This window comes from Hyperolius riggenbachi, chromosome 1 (assembly GCF_040937935.1).
Source record: "Hyperolius riggenbachi isolate aHypRig1 chromosome 1, aHypRig1.pri, whole genome shotgun sequence".
Classification (NCBI taxonomy): domain Eukaryota; kingdom Metazoa; phylum Chordata; class Amphibia; order Anura; family Hyperoliidae; genus Hyperolius; species Hyperolius riggenbachi.
The window spans coordinates 64,243,103-64,258,625 of NC_090646.1; the positions used below are offsets into that span (position 1 = coordinate 64,243,103).

The 15,523-nt window shown below is 43.0% G+C and overlaps 1 protein-coding gene across 1 annotated transcript in view; it reads right to left on the bottom strand.

The window, feature by feature from the left end:
- Positions 1-14,994, bottom strand: part of LOC137562956 (progonadoliberin-2) — a 73,459-nt gene extending 58,465 nt beyond the window's left edge. The window contains exon 1 of the mRNA XM_068274814.1: positions 14,915-14,994. The gene's annotated coding sequence lies outside the window, so the exon portion shown is untranslated. The remainder of the gene's footprint in view (positions 1-14,914) is intronic.
- Positions 14,995-15,523: the final 529 nt, after the last annotated feature.

A 15,523-nucleotide genomic window follows, 5' to 3' on the forward strand; every position in this document is an offset into this window, starting at 1 on the left:
CGCCTAGGGGGTAATCCATTTCTAGGCAGCACTGTTATCAACAGATGGATTTGTTAGCAATGCAGATATTGCGACGAGGGGGTAGGTTAGGGTTAAGCATCGATAAGCGGAGGGTTAGTGTGCAAATAGGGTTTGGTTTGCAACAGTAAAATATTAGCAAAAATTACAGGTATTCTACTATCATATTAATAAATGTACAGGAATTTTACCAATATTCTGCTAGTACCTATATACTTGCATAGATATAAGCTGAGGTACTCACTTTTCCCTCAGAAACCAGGAAAAAGTGATTGACTTGTATATAAGCCCCCTCCCCAGTATAGCCCCCTCCACAGTAGCCAGATGTTCCCCCAGTACAAGTCATTTCTTCTACCCATAGCCAGATTTGCCACAAGGATGATGCAGCTGTGTCTCAAGATGCTCTAGATGGCATCATAGATATGAGACACAGCAATTGCCACACAGGAAGAATCCCTGATCATTGCACCACTGACACATTGCTTGCACGCTCCTCTCCACAAGCCAGGGGACATTAGCTGTCTTGAGCAGCGCACTCTGCACACCATGTTGCAGGGGATGGGAGAGGCACGGACACAGCAAGGAGCCAGCTGGTAAGAGCAGAATCACTAGTGCACGATCCTTACGCTCCTCTGCCAGTAACAAAACCTGCTCCACTGACTCGCATATAAGTCGAGTGGGGGTAACTTTTCAGCACATTGTTTTAGCTGAAAAATTAGACTTATACGCAAGTCTATCAGGTAATTTTATCGATATTTTATTAATGGATATCCTGACACCTAAATTACTTCAGCACCTTTTTTACGTGTATGTGCCAAGTCTTGCCTGCCAATCTAGGATCTGGCGGAGGCATAGTGGCTGATTCACAAGGATTTTCTTTTGAATTATCTCACCTTACATATTAATTCACAATTAATCTTTCCATAAATGACATAACTCATAATTTATCTCTCCTTAAATGACTTTACTCAATTTATCTCACCTTATCCAACTTAACTCACGATTTATCTCTCTTTAACTGACTTCACTCTTAGTTTATCTCTCCTTATTTGACTTAACTCATGATTTATTTCTTCTTATCTGTTTATCTCATGAATTATCTCTCCTTATTTTTTTATCTAAAGCATTAGACACAGACAATACACAGAACATTTATATTGCGCTTTTCTCCTGGCGGACTCAAAGCGCCAGAGCTGCAGCCACCAGGACGTGCTCTATAGGCAGTAGCAGCGTTAGGGAGTCTAGCCCAAGGTCTACTTACTGAATAGGTGCAGCTTACTGAACAGGAAGTGCCGAGATTTGAACCCTGGTCACCAGTGTCAGAGGCAGAAACCTTACCATTAGCGCTCTTTACAGTTAAATAGACACTGTAAGGCAAAAAAGTGCCCAAATGGGGTACTTACCTTGGGAAGGGGAAGCCTCTGGATCCTATTGAGACTTCCCCTGTCCTCTCCATCCTTGGGATTCAGCATTGGCAGCCCCCAAAAATCATGCAGGAGACGTAGGGGCTTCAGCACGTGGTAATATTTACACATCCGCTCTCCTGCGCAGGCTTGTGATGTAGAGCGGATCCGATCAGGCTCGGCTATTTCCGCCGGAGTTCAAGGAGAAGCTTGTACTGTGCCTGTGCAGGGGCATGGATAGGAAAATATTGCTGCACGCTGTTCAGGGTTAGAGATGGTGGTGAACAGGGCAGCCCGGTCCCTGTACTAGTTCCGGGTCCCAATGACCTGCAGTAGTATGCGTGCCCTGGCCCGGACGCGTTCATTAGTACGCATGTCCTGGCCCGGCGGTGTGCGTCCTTGATTGCATGCCTGTGGCCGCTCAATCTAGGATGTGCACTGCCGAGCCAGGGCATGTGTACTAATGAACGCGTCCAGGCCAGGGCATGCGTACTACTGCAGGTCATTGGGGTACGGAAGTAGTACAGGGACCGGGCTGCCCAGAGCTTCGCAGCAATCAGTTTGCCTGCATAGGCGAGCTGCCCGCAAACATCACAATTCAGGGGCCGCCAGCGCTGGATCCCCGAGGCTGAAGAGGACGGAGGCAGCCTCATTAGGATCCAGAGGCTTTCCCCTCCTGGGGTAAGTACCCCCTGAAGCATTTTTTTCCTTACAGGATGAAAAATAAGTAAGCTTTGTGAATCAGTAGTCAGTAGTCACAAAGCCTTATTACATCAAAAAAGGGCTTGACAGACACTTTTTTAAATTGTCGTTAGTATTTTAGCACCTTTATTTTCCTCGATTGGGAACTGATTTTTAAGCATTTACAACAGCTCTCTCCAGGACAGTTTTTGGCCCAGTGCACACCCCAAACCCTCGAGCAGATCCGCAAAACGCTAGGGGTTTTTGAAGCAGATTTCCGAGCGATTCTAGGCATGTTTTCGAAACATGAATTAATATGACAGCGCTCCTCTTCTATTTCTCTTATAACCTGCAAAATTAAAAACTATGCATAGTGCATTACTGACGGATTTTCACGTTGCCATAAACACCCGTAGTGCAAAAAAAGTGCTTTCACTCGTGCTCCACTTCAAGTGCAAATATCCACGAATCCCCTACAAAATGCAGGCTCACCGGATGTATACCACCTCAAATGCCAGGTTGATCTAAAGCATAAGTCAACCAGTCAACGTTTTTATTTGTGTTCAAACTCCAGAAGATTTGAATCCAGTTTCCTCATAAAAATATATAAAAGACAAACATAGCATAAAACCGTTTTAAAATATTTAAAGCCCTGCGCTGAGTGCGCACTCACGTAATCCAACCCCAGCGGTATTGCCCCCAGTGCGGTCGCGGCGTCCCATCTCCGCTATGGCGCATCCGCGTCCCTTTCAGCCTTTCAGGTTCCCGGGCGATAGAGTTGCCTGCTCCTTGTGACGTCAGACGCTCCTGGCTCTGCCTTACGCGTTCCGTCTGTGCGGACTCATCAGAGGCTGACCTCACAGGAGCGACTCTAAACATTCCTAGCGGTTTTTGGGAATATTGTTACAGTAAAGCTGTTACTGAACAGCTACTGTAACAAAAACGCCTGGAAAACCGCTCTGATCTAGCGTTTTTCAGAGCCTGTTCTCCACTTTCCTATTCTTTAACATTGAGGCAGAAACGCCTCAGAAATCCAAAAAATACTGCAGCCCGGGAGTTTGTGTTTCTGGAAAAAATGAGCCACTCTGATGTGCACCATCCCATTCACTTCCATTAGCCAAGCAGTTTTCCCCGTTTTAAAAAACGCTCCAGAACCGCTCTGGTGTGCACCAGCCCTCTTAGGCCTAGTGCACACCGGAGCGTTTCCGCTGCGGTTTGCGATCTGCTTGCGGGTGCGGATCCGCTAGGGTAATGTATTTCAATGGACTGGTGCACACCAGAGCGGGAGGCGTTTTGCAGAAACGCATACTCCCGGGCTGCTGCAGATTTTGGATTGCGGATGCGTTTCTGCCTCAATGTTAAGTATAGGAAAACCGCAAACCGCTCTGAAAAACGGCACTTCAGAGCGGTTTGCCAGGCGTTTTTTGTTACAGTAGCTGTTCAGTAACAGCTTTACTGTAACAATACATGAAATCTACTATACCAAAACCGCTACACAAAACCGCAAAACGCTAGCTGAAACGCTGCAGAAAAATAAGAAAAAGCGTTTCAAAATCTGCTAGCATTTTGCGGATCTGCTAGCGGTTTTTGGTGTGCACTAGGCCTTAGTGTGTGTGCCGATGTCCTTTTTTCCTAACATAATCACTACTATCAGTTGTTTTTTGTCCAGCGCGCAGCCTACACAGTCACGCAGCTCAATCCTGGATGGAGAAATATATTAGGAAATATGCTATGGCTGGCTGATTAATAGCAATAAATGATCTTTCCATTTCACTCTGCTGCTAGCTGTGTTTCATCTAACAACCATGGCATCGGTACACTGAGAAGAGGACTCACAGTACTTATCTGCCTGCTTGTGCCATTGTCTCTCTGCTTTTCCAAAATGTTTGCACAGAGCAGGAAGTAAAATATCAGAAAACTGCTGCACTGTTTGTGGTATTATGTCAATGATTTCACTTCTGATTTAACACATTTGCCTCATGAGTTAGGGTTCGTATAGACGTACGATAAAGATCGTTCGTTACGAACGATTCGTGACGTTTACACGATATTCAAATTAGACGGAAAAGATCGTTCGTAATGAGCGATTGTGTACACACGTGAACGATATAAGTATAAAGTACTGAATGACGAACGATTAAAAAATGCTTGCGCAAACGGAAGTGACGTTATGACAGGCAATAAGGACATGCGTTATCGGACGATCTTTGTACACACTGCAACGATTGAACGATTATCTTTCGAAAAAATCCGCCGGGTTGGATCGGTCGGATTGAACGATAACGGTTGTTATCGTCCCAAAAAACGATCGTTGGAAAATTTGGAGCGCACGATTATTGGCCCAATTGTCGTTATCGTTCGTTTTTGAACGATCGTTATCGTACGTGTGTACTCAGCTTTAGACTGTCATCCACCAGTATCTGTGCAGAAAAATATTTGATACACTACTAAAGTGTACTCGAGGTATGTACAGTGCAAAACATATTAATAACCAATAACTGTTTGAGGGCGGGTGCACACCAAGAGTGCTTTTGCGCGAATTTTAAAATGCTAACGTTTCGAAAAACGCTTGGCTAATGTGTTTGTATGGAATAGATCACACCAGAGCTATGTCATTTTTTTCCCAAACGCAAACATGGGTCCTAAAGCATTTTGGAGGCGATTCAGCCTCAATGTTAACCATTTGCCGGCAAACTAACGTATTAAAACGTCATGCTTTTGCCTGTTAATGGCAACATGACGTTTTAATACGTCGCGCATTCCCGCCGCCGCTCTGCACGTGTTCACGCCGCTACCGCCGCCGTTTCCGTCGGGTTCCCGTGCTGGGTGATTGGGGAAGAGGACCGAGCGGTCCTCTACCCAATCGCACTGCCTGGAGTGAATGGACGCGACTGCGAACAGCGGCCGCATCCATTCACAAAAACAAGAAACTGTAACAATTTAATAATGTGTAAAAAAAAAAAAAAGTGATCACTTCCTATACGGGAGAGTGTTCACTAGCGCCATCTTGTGGCCAAAAAGTATATTACAAGTACAAAGTACATACATACACAATTACATACACACTATTAATAAAAGTGATGAAATTACACTTCCAACCCTCCCCCCCCAAAAAAAGAAAACACTTGTAAAAAAAAAAATCAGCTTCAAATAAATAAATAAATAGTTGCCTTTTTTTAATCTATAGAAAAATAACACCTATATTTCAAAATAATATATTGTCGCCATACATTGTGATAGGGACATAATTTAAACGGTTTAATAATCGGGACAACTGGGCAAATAAAATATATTTGTTTTATCCACAGGAGAATGTTTAATTTTAAAAGTATAATGGCTGAAAACTGAGAAATAATGATTTTTTTTCTCTTTTTTTTGTTTTTTCCCATTAAAACGCATTTATAATAAAAACAATTCTCAGCAAAATGTACTACCCACAGAAAGCCTAATTGGTGGTGAAAAAAACGAGGTATAAATCATTTTCTTGTGATAAGTAGTAATAAAGTTATTAGGGAATAAAAGGGAGGAGCACTGACAAGTGAAAATTGCTCTGGTCCGTTAGAGTAAAAACTCTTGGGGGTGAACTGGTTAAGTATAGGAAAATTGGAAATTCACTCTAAAAACGCTATAACAGAGCAAATTTCCAAGTGTATTTTTTCCAAAAGCTGTTCACTTCCAGTTCAAACTGTACAAAAAAAATTAAAAATCTCTGCATCAAAAGACTCCAAAAATCGCTAGGCACAACTAGAAAATCGCTAGACACAACCAGAAAATCGCTAGGTACATGCCTGGAATTGCTTAGAAAAATCACGTCTAAAAACGCTTAGCGTTTGTGATTACACCAGTGATTTTTGGTGTGCACTAGCCCTTACTTGTTTTATTTTGCTGCCTGGAAGAGTTAATTTTTAGGCTGGCAAGTGACAGCTTCTGTCTTTTTGGTACCTTGTCTGGAATATAGTAATCCTTACTAATAAGCAAATTACAGACATAAAAATTTTCGTGGCAGAATACAACTTCTGAGAGCAGGGGAGAGATAGAAAAAGGTCAGTAGTTCATGTATTTTAACTCTGGGAAGCTTAATAGGCTTCCACTGAGCAGAGACAACAAAACATTAATTCTTCTTTGTAAGGCTGCTTTCACAGTGGGACATTACAGGCGCACGTTAGAGCAGCCTGTAACGCAGCCCACCGCACAGTAATGAAAAATCAATGGGCTGTTCACAGTGCCCACGTTGCGTTACATTGTAACGCTGCACGTCAAGTTAAAGTGCTGCGTGCTGTGCGTTTTACGTGGCTAAGCCGCGTTAGACGGTTTGCACATGCTCAGTAGTATTGGAGGACTCCCCCTCCTCCTCCTCGGCCAGCCACATGGCTAATTAATATTCACTGCACGGTGTGACATGCAGTGTTTACTTCCTGGTGCGGCCGCTCTGTGCGGCGATTGGCTGGCGGGACCACGCAATGCCGCATGCGTCCAAGAGTACGCATCACGGCATCACAGGACGTGTGAAGAGCCGCTCAACGCGGCTCAATGTAACGTCCAGCTACAACCACACTATGCGTTGCGTTAGGTGCACGTTATGCGACCTTAATGTAGCACCTAACGCAACGTCTTAGTGTGTAAGTAGCCTAAATGTTTAAATATAGGTAAATTAAAATCATGGGATATCTAAAAAAAAATGTCATTCTCAGGAGTAGGAGGATACATACAGTACAATTGTTTATCTTATCAGTTTATTTTCACCCCGGTTATCACTAATCTGAACATTAGTTCATCATTTGAGCATTGCTTGACTGCTCCGAAATGCCTCTAACTGGTTGGAGACTTAAGCTGGCCACTAACGGTCCAATTTCTAGCGAAAAATCGTTCGAGCGATCAGGAATTCTGATCGGACGAAAAATCGTTCACTACACCATCAACTAACCAATCATTGCTTCCTATCTATCACGACCACCAGGAAAATCCAAATTTTCGTTCGACCGAAAATTCATTCGGGCGACATTTTTTTCACTCGTTCATAATCGATTGTGTCCACCAATGGAGATTATTTACAACCAATCCGATCAGAATTTCTGATCGCTTCGAACGATTTTTCGCTAGAAATTGGACCGTTAGTGGCCAGCTTAAGTCGAATGTAACAAAAACAGGACCTCGCTGACTATACTGCTCTAGTTTAGTATTGTTTTCTAGAATTTTCTAGAAATTCTACCTATATAACAAAGAAGGCTTTAAGGAAACCTGAAACAAAAATAAACCAATGAGATAAACAGTATTTATAGTCTTATTCTGAAATATGACTGGATACAAAAAAATTGTTTTAATTCCTTAAATATTTATTCAGTTCCCTTGCATGCAAATAGTTTTCTTTGTTCCCAGCTCTCACAAGTCTTTTCCTTGGCCACACAGGAGTTTTATGACCTCTCATTAGTTATCAGTGAGGGTTACACTGCGGTCAATGTAAAGCAGGAATGCAACAGGACGTGCAAGTGGCGCCGCACATTATCCAACCAATGCGTCGCACACAGTGAAAGCATACAGTCAATGAAAATTATGCTTCACTGTCAATGTAAACATGCAGTGCGTTGGGATGCTGCACACCATTACAAAGCACCACACCTACTGCACTGTGTCTGTTGCATACATGGTGAATTGCAGTGTGGAAAGCTGCATTAAAAAACAGCCGTTATTCCACACCGAGCCACTGTGAACGTGGTGCGGTGTCAGCCTAAAGCCATGATAGAGTGTCAGTCAGCCAGGGGTATGGCTTCAGCTAGACTGCAGTCACTCTCTTCCCTTCATTCCCATGTGACTATCCTGCACTCCTGCTGCCTGAGCAGACTCTCGGTCAGCAGGGGGTGTGGCTTCAGCTAGACAGCAGTCAGCCTCTTCCCTTCATGCCCATGTGACTATCATGTGCTCCTGCTGCCTGAGCAGACCCTGTCAGCAGGGGGTGTGGCTTCAGCTAGACAGCAGTCAGCCTCTTCCCTTCATGCCCATGTGACTATCATGCACTCCTGCTGCCTGAGCAGACTCTCGGTCAGCAGGGGGTGTGGCTTCAGCTAGACAGCAGTCAGCCTCTTCCCTTCATGCCCATGTGACTATCATGCGCTCCTGCTGCCTGAGCAGACCCTGTCAGCAGGGTGTGTGGCTTCAGCTAGACAGCAGTCAGCCTCTTCCCTTCATGCCCATGTGACTATCATGCGCTCCTGCTGTCTGAGCAGACTCTCATCAGCAGGGGGAGTGGCTTCAGCTAGACAGCAGTCAGCCTCTTCCCTTCATGCCCATGTGACTATCATGCGCTCCTGCTGTCTGAGCAGACTCTCGTCAGCAGGGGGTGTGGCTTCAGCTAGACAGCAGTCAGCCTCTTCCCTTCATGCCCATGTGACTATCATGCGCTCATGCTGTCGGAGCAGACTCTCGTCAGCAGGGGGTGTGGCTTCAGCTAGACAGCAGTCAGCCTCTACACTTCATGCCCATGTGACTATCGTGCACTCCTGCTGCCTGAGATTGAGCAAGCAGCTTTAGGTCTGCTAGAGAAGATAATCCGATTTTAGATTGGCCAATGACTGACCAGTTTTACCTTCTCCATGTAGTATGAGGACCAACATGTTTTGAATACTATGAACAGGTTGTGTAGCCAAGCCATCATGCTACATGGAGGTGGTATAATTGGCCAATCAAAACTAAAGGCGTGTACCAGGCTTTTTGCCCTTTTTTTAAATTTATAGTTGCAAGTCGACATGTACAACACTCTGTGGAGAATAACATAGGAAACATTAAAGACAAGCACAGCAGTGCTGTGAAATGCTAGCGTTGCGTAAAACGCTGTGTTTTATGCAGAAATATTAGTCAATGGGACACATAAAAAATTTACAGAATGCGTTCTGAGAACGCTGGTTTTGTTGCATATTATGCAGGAACTCTGCCAACACGCACATAATGATAGTCAATGGGAACGCAATAGTATGCGTTTTTCATGCGTTTTCCATGCATTTTTATATGCATTTTCCCCCCAAATTATTTTTTTTACTGTATTTTCACTTACTGTTGCCTTACAAGTGATTTGCATAAATGGAAATATAAAAAAGCATGGAAAACGCATCGCAAAAAAAGCATTAAAAACACACAAAAAACACACACAACATTAACGTAAAACATGACGCAGCCTTTCACGCAATGTCATATGTGAACTCAGCCTCAAGGTAGAAAACATGAAAGGCAACAAGGCAGGGTATCAAGACAAATTTAATAGGCACCACTTGAAGTGTCCTCTATGGATGGTTAGGTCCAATGCTAAAAATGTACATTCACCTACTTTTTAGTCAGACTGTTAGCTCACACTTTGAAGCAGGGCCGGATTTACCATAAGGCACTGTAGGCACGTGCCTACAGGCGCCTGATGATGGAAAGGCGGTGCATGCCCCTCCCTGAGCGCCTCCCTCCCTCCTTCCCTATGCAGAGTCCTCATGAGAGTGTAAATAAGAGGTTCTCACCCAGCTCTTGGTATTCCAGTAACGAGATCTCCCTTCAGTCGGGGGCACAATTGGCTACTTAATACTGAGGGTACCTCTGGTTACCTAATACTAAGTAGTGATGGAATGAACTGTTCTTAGGCAAACAGTTTGTGGTGAACAATGACGAACGTTACATCAAGTTCGCGTTGGCCAGTAATTTAACATAGGGTGAATGCAAACTTTACTAACTTTACTAACATTCACAGAGAATTGTGCGCCTACAACCAGTTTGTGCCATCACTAATGCTAAGGGACACCTGAAGCTACCTATGACGGGCAAGGGAAGTAAGGTAGAAGTGACAGCTGGGACAGCACACCTGTGCTCAGTCAGATATTTCTCCCAGCATCGGTATGTGTAAGAATACACTGCAAAACACATTATACTACTTCTCCTGAGTACAGCGATACCACATGTGTGACACTTTTTTGCAGCCTAGTTGCGCTAAGGGGCCCAAAGTCCTATGAGCACCATTAGGCTTTACAGGGATGCTTATAATTTAGCACCCTCCCCCCCCAAAAAAATGCCAGGACAGTAAACACACCCCACAAATGACCCCATTTTGGAAAGTAGACACCACAAAGTATTCAGAGAGGAGCATAGTGAGTCCGTGGCAGATTTCATTTTTTTTTTTTTTTTGTCACAAGTTAGCAGAAATGGAAACTTATTTTATTTTTTTGTCACAAAGTGTCATTTTCCGCTAACTTGTGACAAAAAAATAAAATCTTCTATGAACTCACCATGCCTCTCAGTGAATACTTTGGGATGTCTTCTTTCCAAAATGGGGTCATTCGGGGGGTATTTATACTATCCTGGAATTCTAGCCCCTCATGACACATGACAGGTAGTCAGAAAAGTCAGAGATGCTTCAAAATGGGAAAATTCACTTTTGGCACCATAGTTTGTAAACGCTATAACTTTTACCCAAACCAATAAATATACACTTATTGTATTTTGTTTTTATCAAAGACATGTAGCACAATAAATTTGGACAAAAATGTATATAGAAATTTTACTTTATTTGAAAAATGTCAGCACAGAAAGTTAAAAAAATCATTTTTTTGACAAAATTCATGTCTTTTTGATGAATATAATAAAAACTAAAAATCACAGCAGCAATCAAATAGCACCAAAAGAAAGCTGTATTAGTGACAAGAAAAGGAGGTAAAATTCATTTAAGTGGTAGGTTGTATGACCGAGCAATAAACCGTTAGGGCTGGAACCCACAAGAGCGTTTTTTTGAGCATTTTGGCAGCGCTGCAATACGCTAGCGTTTTGCCAAAACGCTCAGCTGATGTTAATGGATGGGGCAACTTCCACAGGAGCGTTTGCGTTTCCCACAAACGCAGGACATGCAGCATTTTGGGAGCGTTAGCGCTTCAATGTAAAGTATTGAAACGCTAGCAGAAACGCTCAGCAAAACTTAAACTGAGCGGTTTTGCTAGCGTTTTGCGGTTCAGCACACTGTAACAAAATTAAAAATAATTCACAGGACCAATCAAGATAAAAACGCAAAACGCTACACAACCGCTGAGCAAAAAAATACAATGTTGCAAAACGCGACCGCAAACGCGCATGAATCCGCTTGCAAACCGCTCAGACAAAACTCTAGCGGTAGCGTTTTGCGTTTGCTGTTTTCAGTGGGTTCCAGGCCTTAAAGCTGAAGTGGTCTGAATGAAAAAAAGGGTCTGGTCCTTAAAGGGAACCAGAGACGAGGGAAAGCTTAAAAATGGACAGAGATGTTATGCATACCTAGGGCTTCCTCCAGCTCCATAAGCCTGGATCGCTCCCATGCCGCCGTCCTCCACTGCCTCTATCGCCGGTACCGGGTCCCGTCATTTCCGCCGGATGCGACCAGTCTTCCGCATCCACAGGGGCTCCCTCCGACTCTATATGCATGTGCTTGCGCAGTACGGAGGGAGCGCACTGTGCTTGCGTCGACTGGCTCGACTGGCCGAAATGACGGGACCCGGTACCGGCGGACAGAGGCAGCGGTGAAAGGCGGCGTGGGAGCGATCCAAGCTTATGGAGCTGAAGGAAGCCCCAGGTATGTATAAAACTATTTCTTCTTCGTCTCTGGTTCTCTTTAAGGGGTTTTAAGACTGCAGTCCTTAAGTGGTTAAAAATCGCTAGCGCACGATTCCTGCTTAGGTGTGAACAAGTCCTAAGAGGCTTTCCATTGGTCCTTGCATCTGTCTCCGAGGTGGACGCCGACACTTGTGCTGATACGATTAGTCGATTAAGCATCAGAATGCTTGATTGGCGCACGGCAATGGGGAATCGCATGCATTACCCAAAAATCTGCTGCAGGTTTTTTCCCCGCATCGGAATTCGGAAGTAGCCTGTTGATAAGGATGGTGAATGAGATGCAAATAGTTTTGAGTTGATATAGGATTATGCCAATTTTCGATGCAAATTTATGCAGCTTGAAAATAGACCAATCAGAATTTACTTCAGCAGGATTTGATTGGTTTATTTTCAAGCTGCATAAACTTGCATACAATATTTGAATAATGCTGCATCCACTCGCAATTTTTTGCATCTCATTGATCCCTACCTATTGATTTCAATGGGCTGAGATACCCCGTCTGAATTTCGTGGGTGGAATTGCGGCGAATCAGCCCTAGTGGGAACAAGCACTGAGGCCCAGTGCACACCACAAACCGCTAGCAGATCGGCAAAACGCTAGAGGTTTTTGAAGCAGATTTTTAGAACAATTCTGGGCATGTATAGAGAGGTTCTCTAAACATGCCTAGTGGTGTTTGGAGCGGTTTTGTGTAGCAGATTTCATATATGGTTACAGTGAAGCTGTTACTGAACAGCTTCTGTAACAAAAACACCTGGAAAACCGCTCTGATCTAGCGTTTTCAGAGCGGTTTGAGCTTTTCCTATGCTTTACATTGAGGCAGAAACGCTTCTGCAAACCGCAAAAGTGCTGCAGGACCCACGTTTGCGGTTTGCTAAAAACTTCAAAGCACTGGTGTGCTCCATCCCATCGAGATACATTAGCCAAGCGTTTTCACAGGCGGAAGCGGTTTTTAAGACGCTACCAAAACCGTTTGGTGTGCACCATCCCTAAATTAAGCTGGCCATACACTTAGGGCTGGGGAACACCGAGCGGCTTTTGGAACGTTTTTGCAGCCGCTTGCGGCTGTGGATTGGCTAGGGTAATGTATTTCAATGGGTGTTCACACCAGAGCGGGAGGCATTTTTTGGATTGCAGAGGCGTTTCTGCCTCAATGTTAAGTATAGGAAAAACGCAAACCGCTCTGAAAAACGGCAGATCAGAGCGGTTTTGCAGGCGGTTTTGTTACAGAAGCTGTTCAGTAACAGCTTTACTGTAACAATATATGAAATATGCTACACTGAAATCCGCAACAGCAATCCGCAAAACGCTAGCAAAACGCCTCATAAAAATAAGCGTTTAAAAATCTGCTAGCATTTTGCGGACCTGCTAGCGGGTTTTGGTGTGCAGCGGGCCTGAGAGCTCATTCACACTATAGAGCGCATACACAAACGCCATTTTGTGCATGCGTTGCCATCGTGCAGCCATCGCACACAATACACGCTGTGGTGCGCTAGGAGCGCAGACGTCGGCAGCCAACCTATCAGGAGAATGTGTGTGTTGTGCAATTAAATATTCCCAGAAGCGTTACATCGTATTATATCGTAACGCATGGGAACGCACACCTGCAATGTGAATGGTAACATGAAAGTCTATGGACTTTCATGTTGCCATGTAGATCGTACACTTATGTGCGTCACGTCAAAACTGACAGCGCAGCACATAGTGTGAATTATAGATTTCCACCTAATGTTCAAAAAGATTTGATTCCTTTCTGAAAAGAATTGTTTCAGAAGAAATCGATTCCTACCACACACTGCACTTCAATTTCCAATAGATTTCAGCAGGGAATCTACTGAAAATCGTTTGAACAGAAGCGTTGGTTACATCGATCTACTATGGACCATTGACCTACCAATGCTCTCGCCCCACCTCCGATCGACTGAAATATTCCACCCTGTCCTATCAATACTTTCGACTGATTTTTGTGCAAAATCGATCAAAATTTGATCGGTTTGATATTTTGGGTAATCGATTCTGACTTAATCAATATAACGGCAGAAATACACTTTTTTTTTCAACCAAAGCAATCTAAATTTCTCCGCTTGATCGAATAACCCAAAAAAATGCACCAATATATCATACAATTACAATCAATTGTTCTGAAAATATCAAGCAAACAATCAAATAAAAATTTTAGTTTTATATTTTTTATCTGATTTTTCTAACACATCCGATCAGAAAAATCAATTGTGTTTTCTGAATTGGAAAAAAAACATTTTCAGTATCACATACAATCAATAATTTTTATTAGAAGAAAAACCCTGAAAATCGATTGATTTGATTGTCTCATGTATGACCATCTCAATACAAACTAGCGCCTAAAAGGTTGTGATTACATTATTAATCACCAGAAGTATCAGTGCTAGAATCAAACTTAATATATACAAGTTAATCAAATCAATTTTACTGGGTTTTTTTTTGTTTGTTTGGGTTTTTTTTATGAAAACAATCAAATGTATAGGAAATGCAAAAATATTTTTTTTCCCAATCGTGGAAAAAACTACCATTTTTTTTATAAAAATCTGATCAGATGTGTTGGAAAAATCAGATAAAAAAATATAAAAACTGAGAAGATTTGTATTCGATCGTATGTTTGATATTTTTGGAAAAATCAAGTGAGAAGGATACGGAGGCTGCCATATTTATTTCCTTTTAAACAATACCAGTTGCCTGGCTTATCTCTTTGGCTGCAGAAGTGTCTGAATCACACACCTGAAACAAGCATGTGGCAAATCTTGTCAGATCTTTGTCAGACACATCTGACCTGCTGTAGGCTTGTTCAGGGTCTATGGCTAAAAGTATTAAAGACAGAGGATCAGCAGGACAGCCAGGCAATGTGCATTGTTTAAAAGGAAATAAGTATGGCAGCCTCCATACACTTCTAATTTCAGGTGTCCTATAAGAATATGGTATATCGGTTCAATTTTTCTAATTATTCAATCAAACTGAAAAATCGAACAGATTTTTATGGTTGAACAAAAACCTAAAAAAATTGAATCGAGCATGGACACTATAATAATAATAACAGTAATAATAATAATAATAATGGCACACAAACATTAGTATATCTGTCCTGCAGTGTAGTAATGAATGGCAGCATCCTCCTCTGGAGGAACTCCCAGCCAAGTCAATGAGCAGTTCTGAGAATGTGAGCAGCAGGCTGTGTACATACCTTACAGATGTTCACTTAGATCCAGCAGACTTCACTGATGATCAGCCAGCACTTGCCCGGACTATTTATATGCTGTGTGTGCCTGGGTGAGGATGAGTTTGCCTCTGACGTCCAGGCTCAGTCATTAGAGAGATTCAGCTCCAAGTCACACAGCACATTCCATCAGGATACTTGGAGGTGTCTCCCCTCCCCACCAGCAGCATCAGCGCTGAACCCAGCAACAGTTTTCCCAGGAATATACAGTAGAAATCCATATGTAGAGCAGGCACACAGTCATTTATTCTGTACAGCTGATGCTTGACCAAAGCTTTCACCAAGGTGTACTTGCAGGTTTGCCATGTATGAATTGGAATAGGTATCACTCTGCATCACTTTGCACAAACTAAAAACAGAAAGATAAACAGAAAAAGTAAAAATAAATATATCCCACTAATATAATAAATGGGAAAGTTCGGATGTTTGGATGTTTGTTACTCGATCACGCAAAAACGGCTGAACGGATTTGAATGAAATTTGGCACACACATAGTACATTACCTGGAATAAAGTATAGGATACTTTTTATTCCCATAACCAAAAAGTGGACAGAGACAAATACAGATTTCACTGG